Source organism: Castor canadensis, chromosome 10 (genome assembly GCF_047511655.1).
Source record: "Castor canadensis chromosome 10, mCasCan1.hap1v2, whole genome shotgun sequence".
Lineage (NCBI taxonomy): Eukaryota > Metazoa > Chordata > Mammalia > Rodentia > Castoridae > Castor > Castor canadensis.
The window spans coordinates 147,750,398-147,767,941 of NC_133395.1; the positions used below are offsets into that span (position 1 = coordinate 147,750,398).

At 44.7% G+C, this 17,544-nt stretch overlaps 1 protein-coding gene across 1 annotated transcript in view; it reads left to right on the plus strand.

The window, feature by feature from the left end:
- Positions 1–17,544, plus strand: part of Eefsec (eukaryotic elongation factor, selenocysteine-tRNA specific) — a 188,286-nt gene that overhangs the window by 11,566 nt on the left and 159,176 nt on the right. The window lies entirely within an intron of this gene.

Genomic DNA, 17,544 nt, shown 5'->3' on the forward strand with positions numbered 1-17,544 from the left:
TCTTTCCAACCGGGGCAGTATTGTTACCCGGTGTCCCGCTGGGGTTTTCAAAGGGCATTGTCTAGTGCGTCTGTTTTCACTTTGCTACTGGCATTCTTTTGAGGAAGGGTATTAATTCAGACCTGATTCTGAGACAGGAGAAGGACTTTTAAACTTGCCTCAAGCCCGGGGATGGGGAAATGAGCATAATGCAAGCCTGTGGCCCATGCCACAGGGATTGTTCTGCAAGTAGCCTGCAAAGGTCCTGGGAAGGGAGGCCCCAAGGCTATTGGGGTTACAGCTGACCAGGGGAGATCCCAGCTCTGCTATGTCTTGCTGGAAAACTTGACCATAGAGGTCACTGGCTCTGATTGTCCAGCTTTGGGTCCAGAGTCCTCTTGAATGTAAAATTCCTGGAGCCCAGGTTGCTAGGACTCTGGGAAGTCAGAGGTGAACTCGGGGTTCCTCAGACCTTTACAAATGCTCACCTGAGAAGGCTTCTTGAGGTTGTGACCCTGCAACTTTTTGCTCACCTCTGTCAGCTGGACACTCACTCTTTACTCCTCGTGTGTCTTTTCATGATGTCGACGTGAACATGATACTGCTATCCTAGGCTTTCTGGGATTTGGGGGCTGGTATCATGGATGTGCAGTGTTTGAGGCTGGACCCCCAGAGGGGAGGCCTGCGGTGGTTTCCAGGAAACTACTTGCTTGTTCCGTGTCATACCCATTACAAAAAGTTGGGGACTGTTGGAGCACCTGGCTTGGTTCATTAACTTCATTTATTTCTTTATTTCTTCTTAACGTCTTAAAGATTTGGCTAGGGGACATTATCCCTTAAGCTTGGATTATATAGAAGGAAAAATGGTTATCACATTAGTTCATTCATCAAACCTTGAACAACTGATTGCATACCAGGGGCTGGTTTCCAGTGATCAGTGAGGCAAAAGTGGTTCCTCCTTTCATGTAGCTCAAGGTCTGGTGGAGAGGCAGCATAAAGAAGTAAACAAACATGCAATTGTAAACTGATAGGTGCTACAGAGGACAATGCAGGATGGCCAGAAAGGGACTAACGAATGTGGGGCATCTGCTTGTGTTTGTAGGCCAGGGAGAGCCTTTCTGCGGTAGTGGAATTGAGGGCAAAATCTGAAGGAGGAACAGAGTGGGTGCTGCAGGACAAACGGCAGCTTGGGGCTGGTCATCAAGTAGGAGGATGTCAGAGCAAACCTCCACAGAAGAGACCTGATGCTGGGCAGTCACAGGTGTCTTTGGACAAATAGGTTCAATTGGATCCTTTCCTAGTTTCTCTAGAGGCTAAGCAGTGCATGTCTTGTTTTGATAGGACAAAGGGAAGACAAAGCAGCCCTCTAGGTGTTTGATTTCAACAGGCCTTTCTGACTGGCCTTCATATGTCCTTAGTCCTGTTTCTGGCCCTGTAAACTCATTTTCTTCCCAGGGTACAGCACGATGGGTTGAAGTAGACATAGGGTTGGCAGGCAACCTTGGCGTAAAGTGAATTAGACATTTTTCACTTCTCTGTGATTGTGTTTGGCCATATAACATTGGCACACTGCTGCCTGTGGTTTACAGACCGTGTGGAGGGTGAGGAAACAAACCGGACGTGAGTGATGCTAGGGAGGTGTCTAGTCACAGGGCTGGTGAGCTGGTGGAACAAGCTGGCCCTCGCCCCTCCTGACTCCTGGCCTTGTGACACTCCCCTTTGTCTCTTGGGTGGAAGTGATGCATGGGGTGCAGGTGGAGGGTGAACTTTGCCTTTTCTTTCTCCCACAGAAATGGGCTTGGCATTGTCTGGCCAGTCCTGATGGTACCTCTGAGGGTGAGAGAGTAAGTGAAGACATTCAGATTGTTTGTTCTTCCGAGCCAGAACTGGAAACTCATTTCAGGGAGGTTCTGCTGAGCAGGCATGGCCTAGCTTCAGGAACAGCTGCTTATATACTTCAAGGGTCTCTAGAGACGCCAGTTTCATCTTCTGGGGACAGAGGAGAAAATGTTGGTAAAACTCCCCCCTCCCTCTGCCCCAGGCTAGGAGCTCTTCAGATTGGAGAGGAGGAATATGCACTAAGTTCCAGGGGATTTGTTTGAGCTTTAGCTACCTGGGAATCTCTGCCCTTTGTCCCTCTAGAATCAAATGGGACCACTTTTCCTGGCAAAGATTTCCTGGATTATAAGAGGTACTACTTATGTAGGTTCATCAGTCATTTCTAAAAGTTTTGAAAAGTACATAATAAGTTTCCATGGCAACCAGCAAAGTTTCTTTTCTAGGAATGAATATTTTCTAGGAAAGATAAGAGTTGGTTATGTTTGGTCTGATTCTTCAGCTGAATCTGTACTTTTTCTCTTATCTTGAAATCTGTCTCAGAAGACAGTCTGGGGACACTCTAGCAAGCACTCTGGTAACAGATGTGTGTCATCCTCATTCTGGCATCCTCAGGCAGAGAGGCCCAGCTGTACCATTGCAAGCTGTCCGCTGTGGTGGGTGGGACTCTCTCCCTGCCGATCCAGAGCTCTTTGGTGCACAAGAGGGCAGTGTTTGCTTACAGTCTTAGATGGGGGTGATCCATATGTAGGTTCACAGGTCAGCATAGTTAAAATGACCTCGGACTTTTTGAAGACAAAATAAACTGTAAGGCATAGCCATGGTGACTTCTCATATATGCCTATAAGTGCCTGACCCCACCAAAAAATTGCTGTTCACTATCTTTTTTTCCTAAAAAGAAAATATTGTTTCTTTCAATGTTTATTTTTAATTTTTTTAATCAATGAAAATATGGTTTGTAGGCTTGTACCTACAATGGCAGAGGTTACAAAGCACTATATAAGCAAAACAACTGCTTTCTAATTAAAAACCAGATGGAAAGGTTTCTGTTTGAAGCAAGAGGTCAAATGGATTTTCTCCCCCTTTCACATCAGTGTAAAGATTATCTGACTTAACTTTTAAAGCATTTGAAGATGTGGATTTCAGTCACTCCGCCCTCTACACTCAGTTTTCTTTTTCATGGGGATCTTCCTGCCTCTCAGAGGCACAGTGTTGATGTAAAATAGGTCATGCCTGCTTTTGTATAAGGATTTCCCATTTTCAGTTCTTCCATGGTGTTTTTCTGTGGAGACTTTGAGGCCAGAAAGACACATACTGGAATGCAGCTTTTCCCACACCAGAATCCAGCCTCTTCAGGACTGTGATCTCACCCCTAACCCCGACCTGCTGAGAGAATGTAACTGAAAAAGCAGTGTGGCAAGGCACCGCATGATGAGGACGTGCTGGGGTGGAGGGGCAGTTTAGTGAAATAGGGAACCTGTGTGTGGGAGTAGCTGGGGCTTAGCTGGTGCCTTTTGGTGGGAATACCACGTGTCTTTTCCAAGCCTGCTTGTACACCCCAGATGCAGGTGATGATCTTGCTTGGGGTGCCTGCATTGAGAGGGTGTCCATAAAGCTGCAGGCATAGAGCAGGGGGTAGGTAGTATGCCCCTGACTAGTGATGAGCACATGGGGTGGTGGGGCTCTGTTGGACTCCGGGGTGGAGACACAGACATTGATCATTGGCTGGAGACAAACCAGTTCTTTCCAGATTGCTTGTTTACTTGATTCATCGTTGCTTGGCCCCTCTGAGCATTGCAGCAAAGCACAGGGAAAGCTGGATGGGAGGTGCTGGCTGCCGCCTCGCTCCTCTGATAGCCATCGAGGAGAGGAGCAGTGCCATGCAGAGCCCCATATGGAATCAGATGTCTTCTTCTAATCTTCTGTAATCACAACATAAATCTTCCAAAGGGAGCATGTCTATATGATGGATGCCACATAAATTGTGGAATAGTTTAATGGGTAGGACATCCCCACAGTCTTTTGATTGACCTGTGGCATTTAATACAAAATCTGACTTTGACAGCACCAAGCAAGGAGAGCCAGGGGTGTGGCTTTCCCATTTGTTTCCTCCTAGAACCCGTGTCCTGGCTCTTACTAGATGGGTCTGGATATAGGAGAGGAAGGTGTTTGAACTGCAGGCTTTCAGAAGAGGCTCATGCCACATTTTTCCAGAAACAGAATTTCTGAAAAATGCCGGGACCCTCAATTTCCAAAGGAGCCTCGTTTGTAAGGGAATGAAAAGTTGTTTGTGTGTGGATTCTGGGTTGTTTTCCATCTTCAATCCCTGCAGCAGGGCTGGCAAGTGGGGAACTAGGCAGATGTTCTGTGTAGTAATTTTCAGTCAGGCTCTTGAATGGCTTGTGTGCGCTGGGTCACCGTCAGCTCATAATGGAGCAAAATTGAGTGAGAATTCCTGCAATGAGCGACGTGAACGGCACACCGGATAGATATGATGGTAGAGATAGAGTGCATTCTGTGAGAAAATATTTCCAGTGCTATCTGTAAAATTCAGATTGAATAACCATTCTGAAGTGCTCCTTTTTTAAAAGAGTTCTCTTCCACAAGCATTGCAGGCTGAGTAAATACCAATAATTTTTATTTCCTTTCTCCTTATCGGTCCCCTACTGCAATGCTCCTGCATAGCCTATCTGTACTTTTCAAGTGAACATCAAATGATTAGTGTCAGCTTCCAGCTTGAATTATGATCTGCATTTCAAAACACACACTGTGTCTTTGCTTTTGCATTTGGAGGTAATTATCAATATTTACCAATACTGGGGAAGAGTTGAAAATGGAGGAAGTACTGCTGAGAGTGGTGTCCCCAAATGAAGGTAGCAGGTAGGATATGTGTGTGTCCATGTGCATACTATGGCAGAGTGCCTTGGAGGGCCTGACCTGCCATGGGCACACCTGTCTCCCTGGCTCCAACCTTATCTGCAGGCTCTCACAACTAGATGAGAAAACTGTGGGGACCCTATGTTACAAGAGATCTTTTGGGATTGAACACTGTGAAGCTAAACCTGCTGCTTCCTAATGAGAATCCTTGCTCTGGCTGCTGCTTGCAGGTGCCCTCCCCTCTGTCTTTTGGTACTGCCTAGCTCTCTGGCTACCATGGCTGGGACAGGGAGCAGTGAAACAAGGGCTGTTTTAAGGCCTTTGTGCCTGAAAGGCAGAAAGAGTAGAATGTGCTGTATCTCACACTTAGTGTGGTGTGTGTCTGGGCTGCATCCCTCCATCTCAGTGGGGATTCAGATGCTGCCTGCAGAACTTTCCAGAGAGCTAAGAGGCTGTAGTGCAGTGGACCTGTGCTCTGATGGCAGGAGGATTTTAAATGCAGCTTTGGCTGTTTGACAAGACATTGTATGTCTGTGTACAGGTTGCTTTTCTGAACCTCACTTTCTTCAACGTTTTGAAAGAGAGGTTCTGGAATAATCCCCACCTCTGGAGTTAGCAGCTATAACTGGGACACATTCACATTTGTTGGATGCTAGCAAATGGAAGCAGCCTCTTTGCCACTGACCCCTCTGGCCTGGGTACTGCAGGGTTTGTCACTGGGGAGTGCTCACCTCTGAGGTCTGTGAGGGCAGTCAATGTCCTTTTCCCTCTCAGCATTGGAGGCAGCAGGAAAGAGCATGAAAATTATGCAGGAGCTATGTTTCAAAGAAGGAAATGAAATTCTTGAATTTTTTTTATAGCAAAGAAGAGGAGGGAAAAAAATAGATTCATTGTTTTACTTGGCTGCTCAACAGGATGCAGGACAAAGCTGGCCTCTCTCCTGTCTAATGTCATCATCACATTCTTTCTTTTTCTTCCTTTTCTTCTCCTCCCCCTCCTCTCTTCTTCTCCTCGCACACCTCCCCCCTTGGAGAACTGTCTGTTCTCCAAGTTAACTGCAGATTGCAGACCTGGGCTTCAGGTTCGTGCTCTGGAGATAGTCTAACACTAGGCATTCATTGCTTCTTTCAAGGTGTTTGGTATCTTCCCCGCATTCCTGTTGCTTTTCATGGTGGTACCAGGTGCTGACCTGTGCTAGTTCTGGCTTGTGTGGAGCCACAGGGAGTAGTTCTAATGGAGCAGTGGGTGGTGTGTGTAAGGTTTGAGGAGGCTGGACATGAATGGGACAGTGTGGACCACCTTCTGGGGGAACCTGGCCTGGGGTCCTGGGTCACATGGAGGCTAGCGGATGCTGGGAGGTCTTTGGGAAGGCTGATAAAATTCCACATCATCTCGTCATTTTTGAGTCCTAGGTGCATGCACTCTGCCATGCCAACACAGGTGGGTGGGCTTTGGAAAGCCCACGTGAAAGTGCGGGTCCTGCTTCTGGGGGCTCCAGCTGCTGGGAACAGCTTGCCAGTCTTCTCTTCCAGAAGGGAAGAAACTGAGTTTAGTCGTGAGGCCCAGCCTGGATCTGCATCATCCGTTTTTGGCTGAGGCTTGTGCACCTGTAAGGCTTAGTTAGAATAGTTGAAAGAGCTGGTTGGTGTTCCGGGCCTGAGCCCCATCCCTGTGGTGCTCATGTGAGGATGTGCTGCACCCAGCCTCAGTTTTCTCATCTGAAAAATGGGGAGATGGACTGGAGGTGTGGCTCAACCAGCAGAGTGCCTGCTTTGCAAGTACGAGGCCCTGAGCTCAAACCCCAGTACTGCAAAGCAAAAATAAAAACAAAACAAAATGGGTAGGAGGGTGGGGGAATAATAACCTTTCAAATTATTTTTTTGTGTGTGAGACCAATAGGATAAGCTATGTATAGTTCTTACTTAAGTGTGTGGAACCTATAAAGTACTCAGTAAACGGTGTTCGATATTGTGACCATAATTGATCATAATTTAGTTTTTAAATCCTTATCAGACTATTCAAAGTAATTTGTCGGAAATCTTGCTTTCCTTGTTTTGGATTGGGAAGGCATGCTAGATGAATTGTGTCTGATACCATACATAATATGGAATTTTCACTTCTGCTTTTAAATTGGTGATACGCTAGTTGGGAAGAAACTAAGCACACTTGAAGTCCTCGAGTGTGAATGCTTAATTGTGTTGATCTGGCCCTAAAGTTGTGATTCGAGTTGCGAAGAGAAAGGCCATGAAGGGGGAAAGAAAATGCAACTAACAAGACACAGTCAGAGAGAAATGTAGATAGTGTGCTAGAAAGCAACGAGTGTTTTGTCTACAGGAGAGGTCAGTCTGCAGGAAGTCTTGCTTTCTGTTGTGCTTGGAAGCTGGTAGGTGCTGATCACTGCTGAATGCAGATGTACCTGAAGTATGTGGTGAAAGGAACTTAGCTTTTTTGAAACAATTTATGCATAGTATTAAAGCAAAGAAAAAGAAACCAGCCACCAAACAGCGCTAAACACAGTATGAGTGATAAAGCATGGGACGTACCTGGAGTTGAAGAACCTGGGTTTGAATCCTGGCTCTGGCATTTGTTGGCTGGGTGATCTGGGGAGGGAACTTAATTTCCTTAGGTTTCAACTTCTTAGTTTGCAAAATCAGAAAGAACAGTTTTGAAGATTAGAAAAAATATAATCTGGTACATGATGAACTTTTGATACATATAATTACAGGTACTACCACTAACTTTTCTGATAATAAAGGCATCTGTGACTACATTGCCAGCTGTAAACATGGGCTTCCCTGAAATGAATATACTAGATCCTTGACTCAGTCTTTGGAGGGGCTTAGAAATAAATTCATGTGACCAAATTTTGGAAATCTCTCTTTTGTTGATTTGTTATTTTAAACCAGGACCAAAAAGTCCTTAACAGATTAATATTTAAGAGCCTGAGCTAGTCCCATGTGTAGGCTGGGGGTGGGGGTGGGGTGGGGAGAAAAATTCAGAAAACAGAACATTTTTTTATAAAGGTGTTAGGGGTGCCCAGTTTTCAATTAGAGAAACAATTCCCCCCCCCCCGAATTTGCTGGTGCTTTTTGGAATACATCAACTATAAATGAGATATTTTTAAGTTTCTAAACTGTCGAAGAAGCATTAGCCTTTCTCTGGGGGTTTTATAAAGGTCTTGATGGTGTTCACTTTCTCCCACATTTGCATATCTCTGAAATTTCTGGACGCTTTGCATTTCCTGCTGAAACAGAAATTTTCCACATCCTTTAAAAAGAGGATGGTAAGGAACTCTGTCTCAGGTGTCCATCACATCCTAAAGAACCTCCCACATGCTTTATTTTCATTTTGCTGCAGAATTGATTTCTTACATTACTTGTGAATTTTTAAAAATACAGATACTTATTTTTGTTAAATTTGTTTTAGAAGAGTAGGCTCAAGTTTTTTTTATAAACAGGAAAATTGACTTGCAGAGAGGCAAGTGAGGAGCAGTGGAAGGAGATGACACCGGCATGCTTGGTGTCTGAGTGGAGAAATCACAGCTGTAAAGAGCACAGGCAGATAGTTCCCACTGTTGGATTAGATCGTGTGCACACCAGTATGTCTGCGAAAATCACATGCCGTGCTCAAACAGCTCACAGTTGACTTGTGTGGTAAAAATTCGTGGACTAAGTGATTTTCAGTGAAGATTTTATTAATTGTCTTTTTAATTGTCATTAAGCACTGTCTCTTTTGGGAAAACGTGAAATAAAAAAGTCATCTTACTTTCCTGTGCAATAAAAGTTTTAAATGCCTTTTTTCTGGTAAAGACTTCCAGCACACAAAGTGAAACTGGAAGTGTTGATGAGCACGCAACGGCCTTGGGCCTCCCCGGACTCACCTTCCAAGCTGTCCCAATAGCATGTGGGTGCTGTTGTTTAGACCCAAAGTTAGCTAAAGTGAAATTTCCAGGTGAATTTTCTGAAGGTAGCTTCTTTTTAGGGTAGGCATATGGGTAGAAGTAGTAACATCCAAGGGCAAAATGCATTTTGTTGTTTCTCTGTTAAACCCACTTACTGTTTGGTGTTTCAGAAATTCATATAGAATCTTCACAGTGGGACATTTGTGATTCTAGAAGCCCAGACGTAAATGAATTCAGGTTGACTTCCTCTTCTTTCCTGTACTGTCAAAATCTTGTTCTTTTACCACAGACCCGAGCTGCTGATTCTTTGGCTGGACCTTCCTCAGTTAACCTCCAAATCCCTGTTATTACTGTGCTTGTTACTTTGTTGTAGTAGTTATTGTTGCTACTGCTGTGGATGTTTGGTTTGATAAGAGTCAATTGAGTTCTCGAGTATCTTGATGACAGCGCTTAGCTAAGTAGGGAAGCGATGCTGGACTTCGTGTGCATCTCGGCATTTTCACTGATACCGGCCAGTAGCGTCTTGTTTGTACAGGCTGCTTCACAGTTTTAATTCTTACTTGTCCTGATAAAGTAAATGTTGGCCCTTGATGCCGTTTGAATTTCTTGAGTGAGTGCGACCTATTTCTGATTCTGACTTTACTGAAGCCGTCTCTCAGTTTCCCGAGTGCTGCTTCCCAAGGTGGACAAAACATGTTCTGTGTGCAGGAAATGTGAGCTGCTAGCCGCATGGGGGAGGAAGGGGGAGAGGAAGCTGTTTGCAAACTACTTAAAATAAATTTGAGGGGTCAAACATGGAGCACAGTTGCAAAAGAGAAAGGAAGAAAATGCCTTAGGTCAGTTCAGCTGGAATAGCGCAGGCATTCACATGAGCTTTAGGGCTGTGTATTTTGTGCTAATCAGATACAATCTGCGCAGCTAATATTTGGATATCTTTGGCTAGATCTCACTGCCTCTTTATCAGGGAAATTAACCTCAAGGGGCATGTTTTAAAAGTTTGATTTGGGGGACCAGATGCCACTTGGAAGAGAGATGGCAAGCTGATTCCCTGATTGTCCAAAGGCTGCGAGTCCCAGCCCTCCACCCTGCAGCTCATCATCAGACTTGGTGGGCCCTGGCTTGGGCTGGCAGGCGGGCTTGCGTTAGCATTTCGTTTTAAAGCGATCGGTGCTTTTAAATTAAACATGCATAGTTATCTTGGTGAGGCATTGAAGGAAGGTTGCTGGTTATTGAATTTGGCCCACAGTTCAGCCAGTTCAGCAGGGACTGGGGGTCTGCGGCAATTAATATGCAAGTACATTTGAGTCAGCAAGGTAGGAGATCACTGTCTTATCAGGATAAAAAAATTCTTTCCCTAAGATCCATAGTTTTTGGGAGGTAGACAAAAGCCCATTGTTTGAGATTCATATTCAAGACTAACCACCTCAGCCACCAGAATATAGACGATGAGGGAATATTGCATTAAAAAACCTTGATCCGTTATTTGTATTATACTCAGCATAGAGGAGACCCCAGGTCCTCAGGGTTTTTTTGCTTGTTGTTTTTTTTCCCCTTTTTGTTCAGATACCTTGGATAGAAGTTCAATTTTGTTGTTTGAAAAAAAAAAATCATTTACTGAAGTGATCAAAGCATGTGAAGTTTCTTTGTCCCATCAACTCGAGTGCTTAAAAAGACAACTGAAAAGGACTTGACTGTGTGGCTGTGCTCTCTTGTGTCCTGTAAATCCAGATGTGCTTTATCCAAACTGCGGTGTGACTTCCAGACAGTAGTGACTTAGCTGGGCACAACTAGTCTTTTGATAATCCACGACTTCTGTACAGCAACAACCTGTTTTTTCCCCACCTGGCAGCATTTGGATGCGTGATGTGTGTTTTCATTGTGATACTCACTTTGCCCACAGTGGCTGTGTGAAGTCTAGAGACAGGAAAGTAAGGCTGTGAGACCTTATGCAGAGCACCATGAAGATGTAGCTTCCTCTGCCCTTAGCAGATATGAGCTCCCAGGCTCTGCACTTGGACCAAGCAGGCCTGTGGTAGGTGTGGGCAGCAGACCTAGGAGCAGCAGGCCCTGGGAACCACTATGTCCCTGCGGCCTGGGTATTTCACTAGACTCCAGAAGATAGGGACCCCTGATTAGGGCAGGAAAGCTTAGTCTTTGGGAATCAGGTGTGACTTAGAAATGAAAAGGTAAAGTGGGGCTCCTGGAGGCCTTTTCTTTCTGTGGAGATTTTCTTTTTGGACCTTTGGTTTGCCCACCGCTTAATTTTAGGAATTTGAAGACCTCAGTAAAGTGAGAAAAGATCATTTTGGGTGGCAGATACTCTTTGCTGGGGCCTGATCCTTTGTTAAAAATCATGTGGCCTTGGCTGCCTCAAGAGCACTTCAGGACATAGCCTGGGGGCACAGGGCAGATGACATGGGGACTCAGCTTGGGTGTGAGTGGGTGTGTGGCTGGCTCCCTGGTAAAGGGCCTCCAGGGTTTCCAATGGGATCATGCTTTTCCATCCAGTATGACAGCCTTTTTATTTCAGATGAAGGATAAAATACTTGGGAGAATAACTTTCATTGTTCCCATTCCCAAATCCTTCTCTGTGTGTAGAGAGCATTCTGAGTTTTTTCTGTTTGTTTTCTGCCCTCCCATCAAGACCCACAGCCTGTGCTGGCATTCTGAGCAGGTCACATGCACTTGGCAAATGGTGGACATTCTGAGCACTTTTTATGTTTTCAGACATGGTTTCGGTTCTCAAAGGGTACTGCCAGCCTCCATCCTGATTCCAGATTTAGGAAAAAACCAAACCAAAACCAAAACCAAAACCAAAAGGAAGCAGAGTGTGGCAGTGGCTAATGCAGCTCCTGAATGAGGAGTTTTGATGTATCTCTCTAGGGGAGGGTACCTCCTGCTGGGAGGCATTTCTGCAACAATAGAGGGGCCCTTTACCTCCTTAGGCTGGGTTCAAAACTTTACAATTGTCCTGAGGGTCAAGAAATGAGACATGAGCAGTGCAGGGTTAATGTTCGATCAGGATTTTGGGGGGTTGTGGATTTGTTTTTTGGTTTTTTTTATTGGGAGAAGGTGCACCAATTGAGTTTATAGATGGCAGCTAGCAATTATGAAGCTCTGTGTTTGAGTGCCTTTTGCTCTACAATTATCTTAGTTAATCCCTCCATGAACTCTTAGAGGAGAATTGTGTTTTTGTCTTTTAAATAAGTGGAGAAAAGAGGACTCAGGTTAATTACCCTAAACTCTGTAGTGGGAAGAGACTGACCTAAGACTTTTTAAAAAGCATTTTTTTTTTCCATACTGGGGTTTGAACTCAGGGCCTACACCTTCGGCCATTCTACCAGCCCTTTTTTGTGATTTTTTTTTTTTTTGAGAAGGGTCTTGTGAACTATTTGCTTGGGCTGGCTTCGAACCGTGATCTCCCTGATCTCTGCCTCCTCCTCCGCCTGAGTAGCTAGGATTACAGGTGTGAGCCACTGGCGCCCAGTTAAAAGTATTGTTTTTTGTTAGGTAATGTATGTACATGGTAGAAAATTCAAGTAATACTGACTGAAGAACAAAGAGAAAACATTCTTCCTGTGTTGCTCCAGTCTCCACTCCCCCCTCCATATGTTGTACCGTGTCACTTAATGTGCTTTCGAAATGGGTCCATGCCAGTACACAGGAGCACCTGCTTCTCTATGGCAGTGTGTGTGCCCACCCTGAGGGATGACCCTGTACTATTTCAAACACTACTGCTGAGTCAGTTTCTGCACACAAGCCCTGCTGCAGCCTCCATTCCTCACTCCCAGGCCTTGTGGACACCAGTACCTTCTCAGTTGGGGTCAGTGTTGCCCTTGCCCAGAGAGGCTAGAGGGCTCCCACCAACCCTGCTGCCAGGTCTGTCTGAGGAGAGCTGCCACGTACAGCCAGTCACTGAGTGGGACTGACCTTGGGATTAGTGGAGCTGCCAGAGAGGGGAAGCAAAAGAGAAGAGGCGTTTCTTTTCCATTTTCTTTTGTTTCCTTTTTTTTTTGAGAAGGGGTCTTGCTCTGTCTCAAACGATCCTCCTGTTTTAGTGTTGCGAGCATGGGACCTACAGGCGCACACCACTGCTCTGGGCCTTATTCTTTTGCTCTGTAATGCTGTTCTTCATTACAGTCTCTCTTACTGAGGTGTGAATTCTAGTTACACCACTGTTCTAGCTCAGTTATCTTGGGCAACTTATACGACCTTCCTGAGCTTTAGCTCATCCTAAATGAAAAGCAGACTTACAATATCTGCCTGTTAGTTATTGTGAGAGGATGGATGCACTTTCCTGATGCCTATCCATTGCTGGACTCGCTGCAGCTACCCTGAACTCTTTAGCCTGCGTTATCTCATTGGATCCTGATAACCCCTAGCGAGTTAGATGCTGTTCCTGTCTTTGAAATCTCAGAAAGTTAGATCCCTTGCTGAGGGTCATCTATCTCATTTGACCCCAAGTTGTCGTGCTCCAGAGCCCATTGACCACTGACTATGCTGGCCTCCTTTAAATTCTGCCAAAATTGTACACATTGTACAATTGTCTGTTCATTGGGTTCCACTTCTCGTGACTCCTAAGCTGTTTTCATGCCAGACATCATCATTTCTTCTCAGGGAAGGCTTTGGAGTGTTGCTTCATATGATGCTTACTAGAAATGTGACCTGGGCTGAGGGTCTAACTCAGTGGCATGATGCTTGCCTATCATGCACAAAACCGTGGTTTCCATCCCCAGCACCGAAAAAACCACTGACTTAAAATAAAACATACCATCTTTCCACGCTTCAATTTCTATGATTGGAAAGTTGGGGCAATCTTCTGTGTCATTCTGAGGACCAAGGTACACCTAGCACTTCACACAGTGCCTGGCATGCAGTAGATCCTCAGTTAATGTGTAAGTTCCTTTTAAACTACCTGGAAGAGATTTGAGAGTTTCTCAAATGTTCATAGAATGGGTTGACCTGCAGTCCCTTTCTTTCCCTTGTCTGTGCAGGAGGTGATGGTGTAGAGGATGAATTTGGGTGGGGATGGGCAGCACTTGTCCCCTTTGGTCTGAGCGGCCAGGCAGGTGTACTTTCTGTATTGCCTGAGCCTTGCACAGAGTGCTGGTGGACAGTCATGCAGACCTGGAGCTTCTCCCTGTAGCTCACGACCACCCTTAGTGCTCTACATAGAGGTGGTGAAAATCAGGGCAGGGGTAGCAGAACAGAACGAATTGGTGCCTTTGATTTGTCTGGCCTCAAATCTTACCATCACCTGCTTTTAATATTTTCTTGTAGCTTCTTCCAGGTGTTTAAAAAATGGTGATAAATGGTACATAGCTCACCTTTTTGCTTTTTAGCCATTTGTAGGTATTCACTGGCACTAAGCACATCTATAGTGCTGTCAGCCAGCACCACTATCCATCCTCAGAGCTTCTCCATCTTCCTAACTGAAGCTCTGTCCTCATTAGACACTAGCTCCCCCTCCCCCTCCCTGTGTCCACCATGCCACCTCTGTTGAGCTGACTACTCCACTCCCTCATGTAAGTGGAATCGTACAGAATTTGCCTTTTTTTTTTTTTCCTGGATTGTTCATTTAGCATAAAGTGCTCAAGGGTCATCCATGTTGAAGCATGTGTCAGAATTGCCTTCCTTTTTAAGACCAAATAATACTTCTTTGTATGGCTATACCACATTTAAAAATCTGTTTATCAGTTGATAGACATTTGAGTTGTTTTCATTTTTTGATTACTATGAATAATTCTGCTGTGAGTAGCTAGGTACAAGTTTTTGTATGAACACGTTTTCAGTACTCCTCAGTATATACTTGGGATGGGATTTCTGGGTTATATGGTTTCTGTTTACTTTATGGGGAACTGTTTTCCACAGCATCTGTGCCATTTTACATTCCTACCAGCAATCAGTGTACTCTACCAACTTCTCTACATCCTTGTCAGCACTTACTATTGTCTGCGTTAGTGTTTAATCATACCCACCCTAGTGGTTTTGATTTGCATTTCCCTGATGGCTGGTGATGCCAAGCATCTTTTCATGTGGCCATTGTGTCGTCTTTGGAGAAATGCTGATTCAGCTCTTTGCATATTGTTAAATTAGGTTGTCTTTTTATTGTTAAGTTACAAGAGTTTTTATATATTCCAGATAGTCCCTTATTAGGTATATGATTTGCAAATATTTTCTCCCATTCTGTGGGTTCTTTTATTATTATTTTTTAAACATTAAAGCACTCTTTAAACATTGACACTTAATAATTGTATACATCTGAGGGGTACAGTACGGTGTTTCAACATATATATATATATATATATATATATATATACACATACATATATATATATATAAATATATATACAGGGTGTACTGATTATCTCAGAGTGGTTGGCATATCCATCACCTCGGCCATCCTGTGTTGGGAGCATTTAAAATCTTCCCTCCTAGCTATTTTGAAATACTAATTTTTGCCAAACATAGTTAACCTTGTGCTACAAAACATTAGCACTTCCTCTGCCCAACTAACTATGATTTTGTAACTGCTAATCATCCTCTCTCCATCACCACCCCTCTCTCCAGCTTTTGATAACCCTGTTCTACTCTCTGCTTATATGAGATCAAATATTTAGCTTCCACATGTGAAGTGAGAACATGCTGCGTTTGCCTTTCTGTGCCAGCCTTACTTCACTTAGCAGAATATCGTTTAGGCTCATCCATGTTGCTGCAGATGACAGGATCTCATTCTTTTTAATGGTTAAATAATCTGTTTTCCCTCTCTTAATAATATCCTTTGAAGCCCCAACTCCTTAATTTTGAAGAAGTCCAGTTTATTTTTTTCTTTTGTTGATTGTGCTTTTGGTGTCATATCACAGAAGCCATTGCACAGTCCAAATTCATGATTTATATCTGTTTCTTCCAAGAGTTTCAGCTCTTATATTTAGGTCTTTGGTACATTTGGAGCTAGCTTTTGTATATTGTGTGAGGAGAGGCAATGTTTTCTTTCACACATGGACATCTTGTTGTTTTAGTACTATTTCTTGAAAAATTATTCTTTCCTTTTTTGATTTATGTTGGTATTCTTGCTGAAAATCAGTTGACCATAAATATGAAGGTCTCTGTCTGGACTCTCAGTTCTGTTCTGTTGATTTATACATCTATCCTTGTTTTGAATTTCTTTCTCAATGCTTTGAATTCTTAAACACATTTCCCCTTGTTTTTTGAGGCCAGGTTAATAATAGATGCTGTTGAGCCATGAGAAGGCACTGTTCCTCCAGCTTCTCAGACAGCTCTGTCTTACCTTTCCTGCTGTCTCACCTGCTGTCTCCAGCTGGTCCTGGGTTCTTAATTGCTGAGGCTTCTGTCCACAGGGGTGGTGGAGCCTTGTTTTCTGTCATCTACACAGTCACCCTACCCCGACACTTAAAGGGGTACAGTGAGTATTTGCATTGAGCGGAATTTTATGCCCTGCTTGGCAGATGGCAGAGGGGAAGGAAGTCAGCCTTATTAATGAGATAACTGAAGTAGCCACAAGGAAATTATGTTCCTTAGGACAGGAAGGGCTCTGAATATTTTAGTAAGTTTATATTTGTCATATACTTCCCAGTTAGTTAGAAAAAAAAGGCATTGTTACTGACCTCCTTGTCATGTTTCAGCATGGCAATGCCATTACTTTCAGAATCCAAAACCTGAGCGTGAACATGAGCTGCTGGAAGCTCCATGGGGAAGGTCTGATTACCCCTCAGCTGTCCCGCTCTCATCTTTGGACACCTGTTCTGTGGGCCACTTTGAGTGTGCTCACCCTGACCACTCTCAGCCTCATCCATGTTTGGTTGGCTCAAGGATAGATAACCTTAGGTAAAACGTACTAAAGGACGTTCTTCCCTGACTTTGAAACTTGGAAAGAAGAGGCAGAGAAGCCAGGCCTCTGGAAGTCGGTGTGCGAATGGTAGTAGTGTACCAGGCTGCTGCACCTTCTCAGAGCTGCAAGGCTCTGGTGTCCTTTTTATAAACTCTCCATTTCTGTTGCTTGTGAGGAAGAAGATCCCTAATCAGTGGATGGGCCCGTGTGGTGAGGGTGAATGCCATTTTAAATTTATTTTTGATGAATGGGCATTTAACACCTGCTAAGAGCAGGGCATGCTGAATGTCAGGCACTGAGTCAGCCGGCAGATAAAAGGCAACTCTGCCTGCAGGACTCAAGCTTTCTGTTCTCTGAGTTGGAGGATAGAGATGGTCTGTAACACAAACCTGAGAATGTGAGACAGATGTGCCATAGTCACAGACTGTGAAGAGCATCATGGAGGCTTGAAGTGGGAGTCAGGGAGGAATTCTTCAAGGAGGTGACATCTGTGTGGAGTCCTGTTGAGTGAGTTGGAATTGGCCTGGAAGCCAGTGAGAGATTGAGAGTTACAGAAAATGGGTGCTGACTGTGCAGAGGCTGACACCCCTGTAAGGGGTCAGCAGGCATGGGCAGCTAGTGGTGAGCTGGTGGGGCTTGCTGGAAGCTGATTGTGAAGGCCTTGTGTCCTGGGCCAAGACATACCTGGCTTTTTCTGGAGGCAGAGGCATCTTTGAAGAGTTTTCAGCAGGGAAGTGAAGGTCTGTGGCTTACAAAGCTCACCCTGGCTTCAGTGGAGTGAAGGGGAGTGGTCAGGAGGCTGTTTTTAGGTGGGGCCTGTGGGAAGGGATGGGAGACAGGAAGGAGGGAACCCAAATTAGGAAGTAGGCTGTCCTACCTCACTGGGTAAGCAGTGGCAAGGAGGGAGGAGGTGAGAGGGGCTTACAGTAGAAGGAAGGGTGGGAGGAGGTGCAATATGGGGAGAGAGATGAAAATTCTGCCACCTGAGTGAGGCTTGGCAGAAGGGCAAATGCTCAGGCAGTAGCAGCCTCGGGGCCCCTCTTTTAGGAGGTGGATGAAAGAGGCTCCTTTGACTTGTTTTATGCCAATCAGGTGCAGCTTT